Below are 6,000 nucleotides of genomic sequence, written 5' to 3'. Positions count from 1 at the left end.
CATCATCGACATCTTCAGAGACTTGCTATATACCTTTGTCGTGGTCTATCTTGACAATATCGCCTTGTTCTCTATGGACCTTGAATCCCATTGGTCCCACGTACACCAAGTCCTCACTCGTCTAAGAGCCAATCGCCTATATGCCAAACTTGAGAAGTTCCAGTTCCATCAGAAGAGTCTTCTCTTCCTAGTCTACAGATAGATCCTGCCAAGTTGTCTGCAGTTCTTCAGTGGCCATGTCCAGTAGGAGACACAGAGATTCAGAAATTCCTGGGCTGTGCAAATTACTAATGGCAGTTTAGCCCAAAGGCTGAACTCTCACTTGCGTTTTTTTCTCAAAGACTTTCTCCTCCGCAGAGAGGAATTACTCCATAGAGGACCGAGAACTGTTGGCAATTAAACTTGCCTTAGAAGAGTGGTGTTATCTCCTGGAGGGAGCTCATTTTCCGGTCTGCATATACAAAGATCACAAGAATCTCCTCTATCTCCAGACTGCACAGCGACTAAATCCACGACAAGCTCGCTGGTCACTCTTCTTTTTCTGTTTCAATTTCCCTATCCACTTCCTTCCAGCTGAAAAGAACATCAAAGCTAATGCTCTCTCTCTTGCCTTGGTTGTCATTGGGGAGCAACTGGCTCCTAGGCATGTCATCCCTCCTGAGCAACTGGTTATGGCCGCTCTAGTGGACCTTCGACAGCTACCTCCTGGCAAGACTTACGTCCGACCTGCTGTATGGAAGAGGATTCTGACTTGGGGACATTGCTCATGTGTGGCTGGGCACCCTGGGGTGCAGCGCTCTGTTGCCCTCATTTCACATTTCTACTGGTGACCAGATCTGGTCAGAAATGTACAGGATTTTGTGGGCTCCTGCGCTTCCTGTGCCCGAAATAAGCGATCTAGTTTTAAACTTGCTGGTCTTCCTCTGCCTTTGCCGATACCCAGCTGCTCGTGGACTCACATGGCTATGGACTTTATCACGGACCTCCCGCCTTCCTCTGGCAATACCATCATCTGGGTGGTACTCAACCGTTTTTCCAAAATGTCCCACTTAGCCCCTCTGCCAGGTCTGCCATCTGCTCCACGCATTGCCAGTCTGTTCTTCAATCACACCTTCCGGCACAATGGACTTCCCTGGCACATCGTGTCTGATCGGGGGTTTCAGTTTGTTTCTAGATTTTGGCGATCCATGTGTACCAGTTTCAAGTGAAATTGGACTTTTCTTCCGCCTATCATCCACAGTCTAATGGCAAAGTGGAAAGAGTTAACCAGACTTTGGGCTGCTATCTCCGTCATTTTTTTTCTGCCCATCTGGACAACTGGTTCACTCTGTTGACATGGGCGGAGTTTTCTTCTAACCCTCTGGATTCAGAAGCACCATAATTTAGGTTAGAGGGGTTCTCCTTCCTTTCCTTATACCTGTTTAGCTACTCCGGCTGCTCCGATGTCTGCCCCAGCTTTACATGGAAATAAGTTTTCCAAGGTGTTAAATGGAGAACAATACCTCCTTTTGCTACCTTGAAAGGCAGCCTCCTTAACATCAAGTATGACCTACAAGAAGTCTAAAAACATGATGTGGGATTAAGCCAAACCAGTATATCTATTCCATATATATTCCATATATTATGGAATAGATATACTGGTTTGGCTTAATCCCACATCATGTTTTTAGACTTCTTGTAGGTCATACTTGATGTTAAGGGGGCTGCCTTTCAAGGTAGCAAAAGGAGGTATTGTTCTCCATTTAACACCTTGGAAAACTTATTTGCATTCTTCCCAGAATTCCCTAGTGGAGCATTTTTAAGTCTCCACATGCCTTTAAGGTGGCCTTAATTGGCATTGTCTCCTTAAGGAGAACACCTACTGTCTGATCCCAGCTTTACATGGTCAACCATTCATTTGAATGATCAGTATTGTAAATCAGCCAAGCCTAGTGATTTTGGTGGGACTGCGCGGCCATTTAATTTGTAAAGGGACCTCCCAATTTTGCTGGTAAGGAGATAGGGTTTTAAGAGGCAGTGTTGTTCAGTAATATTTTTAACTTCTTATAAATTTTCTGTCAATATTTAATACGTCTAAAGAGTCTAAACAAGTCATCATCCCAGTCTCCGAAGTCATGGGTGGTCACTTCAATCAATGTCATCATCTAGGTGTCACCACCGGGTTGTGGATAATTGAAGTAATATCAGACTCTTCCATGCTCTGGCAGCTAAACAGTGTCAAAGGATAACCCCCCAAATTTGCTACAACAGCCAGAGATTCATTGAAGCAGAACTTTAATATGGGAGCTGACAGTACAAACCATTGACCTGTCGCAGATAAGATCTATTGCTTGTCCTAGTCCATGATTAAAAGGCCAAGGGACCTGAAGGGAGAGCCGCAGACACATATCTGTTTATTTACACAGAGAGGGGGAAGGAGTCTCCATCAAGTCCAGGTTGACTACTTCTAACAGTTCTGCTATTGCTCCTGCCATATGTCATCTATTCCTTACTACACACTTTCACCCGCTCCTCGAATTACAAAACATTGGGCATTTTAGGAAACCTGTGTTTTCAAATCAAATATTATGATTTCTCACTTGAAGCCTCCATTGATTGGTCGGAGCAGAGAAAGAGAGGCTATAAAGTCTTAGACATACGTCTTATCCATAGAGGGATAGTGTATCTATAATCATCCACTATTTACTAAAATAAATAATAATATTTAATATGTTGTATAATATATTATTAGTAGGAAAACTACACTAATGTTCCTTCAATCTAAGACTGTGAAGTTTTTTTCCCGTAGTCTATCAAGACAATGGCAGCAACAATCTGATCCAATTGTAAGCGAAACCTTTAAATTTCACATTTATAAGTTACATTTTTTTTCATAGAAATCACTTAAAGGACCTTCCTAGGTCCTGAAATGAATGGGCAGTGACCTTTATCGGTTTAAGTTTTAAGAAGTCACCTTTATGGAGAATTTCCTGCACTTTATGTCAATTCTCGTACAGAAAAAAAGGGCTTAAAACAAACAAGAGTCGGGGGGAGCCGAGGGGCGAGTGGCATTGATTAACCAGACATTTTATTTAGAGAATCGGGCTTGCCACATTCTCCTTGGGTCTGGCTCCATAGTTCTTCAGATCTTTAGAAAAGCCTTTTAAACAAATGAGGGAGGGCGGAGAGGTCAAGAAAGTCCAGAGACATGTTTTTTTTTCCTATGAATTTTTTTTTTGTTTTTAAATGGATTTCCCCACCTTTGTAGTGTTGGTATCAAATTACCTTCATCGTTAGGTAATAAGTAATGTATCATTGAAAACGTAGTCGTACTTTCTAATGGCTCTAGTTCTTAAGACTAACATTTAGGAGATGTTCACACTGCAGATGTTGGCACAGATTTTCCCAGTTATTGATTTCAATATTAGGCCAGTTGGGTCTTTATGGAAGTGACTTTCACCTCTTGAGTCCTCTTCAAAAGTCCATAATCTTTTTGTTTTCCACTGGGAATAATAATTTTTATATTTTAATAGATCGGGACTTATGGGACTTGCCGATATACATGTATATAATTTTATTTGTTTATTTATTGTTATTTCTAATACAGGCAGTCCCCGGGTTACATACAAGATAGGGTCCATAGGTTTGTTCTCAAGTTTAATTTGTATGTAAGTCAAAACTGTTTATTTTATCATTCTAGCTCCAGACAACATTTTTTTTGCCCCAGTGACAATTGGAGATTGAAAATTTTTTGCTGTATTTGAGATTATCAAAATAACTTCATTACAGACACCTTACAGCTGATCATTGCAGCCTTGGACTATAGTAAAGCTTCCAGACAGCTTCACCAGACGTCACAATGGGAAAAGTGGTCTGTCTTTATCTATGGGTCGTCTTTAAGTAGGGGATCACCTGTATAGGGAAGGGGGAGATTTTAACTTTTTTTTATTTTTAATTTTGTCATTTATTTTTTTAGCATTTTTTAGGCCCCTTAGGGTATCTGAACCTTTGGGGGTCTAATTGCTCATACTATATACTGCAATTCTCCTGTATTACACCATATTAAATCATAGGCCACATATCCCAATAAAATAATACATTACAGAGTACAAAGTCATATGGAACAATAGGAGTTAGGGCCGTAGTCTCAACAGCTAATAGTCTATGAGAATGAGGGGGTGACACAAGAGTTTACAGTCTATGAGGATAAAGGGGGTGACGCAAGAGCTTACAGTCTATGAGGATGAGGGATGACACAAGAGCTTACAGTCTATGAGAATAAGGGGATGACACAAGAGCTTACAGTCTATGAGGATGAGGGAGTGACACAAGAGCTTACAGTCTATGAGGATGAGGGAGTGACACAGAAGCTTACAGTCTGTGTAATCTCGTGTGTCAAACTCTCATCCTCACATACTGTAAGCGTTTGTGTCACCCCCTCATCCTCATAGACTGTAAACTCTTGCATCACCCCCTCATCCTCATAGACTGTAAGCTCTTGCGTCACCCCCTTCATCCTCATAGATAATCTCTTGTGTCACCCCTCATCCTCATAGACTGTAAGCTCTTGTGTCACCCCTCATCCTCATACACTGTAAGCTCCTGTGTTATCCCTTTCATCCTCATAGACTGTAAGCTCTTGTGTCAACCCTTCATCCTCATAGACTGTAAGCTATTGTGTCCCCCCCTCATCCTCATAGACTGTAAGCTCTTGTGTCCCCCCTTATCCTCAGACTGTAAGCTCCTGTGTCACCCCTTTCATTCTCATAGACTGTAAGCTCTTGTGTCCCCCCCTCATCCTCATAGACTGTAAGCTCTTGTGCCACCCCCTCATCCTCATAGACTGTAAACTCTTGTGTCTCCCCTTCATCCTCATAGACTGTAAGCTCTTGTGTCTCCCCTTCATCCTCATAGACTGTAAGCTCTTGTGTCACCCCCTCATCCTCATAGACTGTAAGCTCTTGCATCACCCCCTCATCCTCATAGACCGTAAGCTCTTGCGTCACCCCCTTCATCCTCATAGATAATCTCTTGTGTCACCCCTCATCCTCATAGACTGTAAGCTCTTGTGTCACCCCTCATCCTCATAGACTGTAAGCTCTTGTGTCACCCCCTCATCCTCATACACTGTAAGCTCTTGTGTCACCCCCTCATCCTCATAGACTGTAAGCTCTTGTGTCACCACCTCATCCTCATAGACTGTAAGCTCTTGTGTCCCCCCTTATCCTCATAGACTGTAAGCTCCTGTGTCACCCCTTTCATTCTCATAGACTGTAAGCTCTTGTGTCACCCCTTCATCCTCATAGACTGTAAGCTGTTGTGTCTCCCCCTCATCCTCATAGACTGTAAGCTCTTGTGTCACCCCCTCATCCTCATAGACTGTAAGCTCTTGTGTCACCCCCTCATCCTCATAGACTGTAAGCTCTTGTGTCACCCCTTCATCCTCATAGACTGTAAGCTCTTGTGTCTCCCCCTCATCCTCATAGACTGTAAGCTCTTGTGTCACCCCTCATCCTCATAGACTGTAAGTTCTTGTGTCACCCCCTCATCCTCATAGACTGTAAGATCTTGTGTCTCCCCCTCATCCTCATAGACTGTAAGCTCTTGTGTCACCCCTTCATCCTCATAGACTGTAAGCTGTTGTGTCTCCCCCTCATCCTCATAGACTGTAAGCTCTTGTGTCACCCCCTCATCCTCATAGACTGTAAGCTCTTGTGTCACCCCCTCATCCTCATAGACTGTAAGCTCTTGTGTCACCCCTTCATCCTCATAGACTGTAAGCTCTTGTGTCTCCCCCTCATCCTCATAGACTGTAAGCTCTTGTGTCACACCCTCATCCTATGAGGATGAGGGGGGTGGTACAAGAGCTTACAGGTTATGAGTATGAGGGGGTGACATAATGGTCCATTACAGGTGGTCCCATACTACAGTCATCATTCGCATTCAGTGCAGGTTTTGGCAGTGGATTTGTGCTCCAATATGCAGCAAACCTGGACTGCATGGAGAGGGCTCAGCTTGTAT

This window comes from Engystomops pustulosus, chromosome 7 (genome assembly GCF_040894005.1).
Source record: "Engystomops pustulosus chromosome 7, aEngPut4.maternal, whole genome shotgun sequence".
In the NCBI taxonomy this organism is placed as follows: Eukaryota; Metazoa; Chordata; class Amphibia; order Anura; family Leptodactylidae; genus Engystomops; species Engystomops pustulosus.
The sequence above is the reverse complement of the archived record's forward strand: the minus strand, read 5'-3'. Positions refer to the sequence as shown.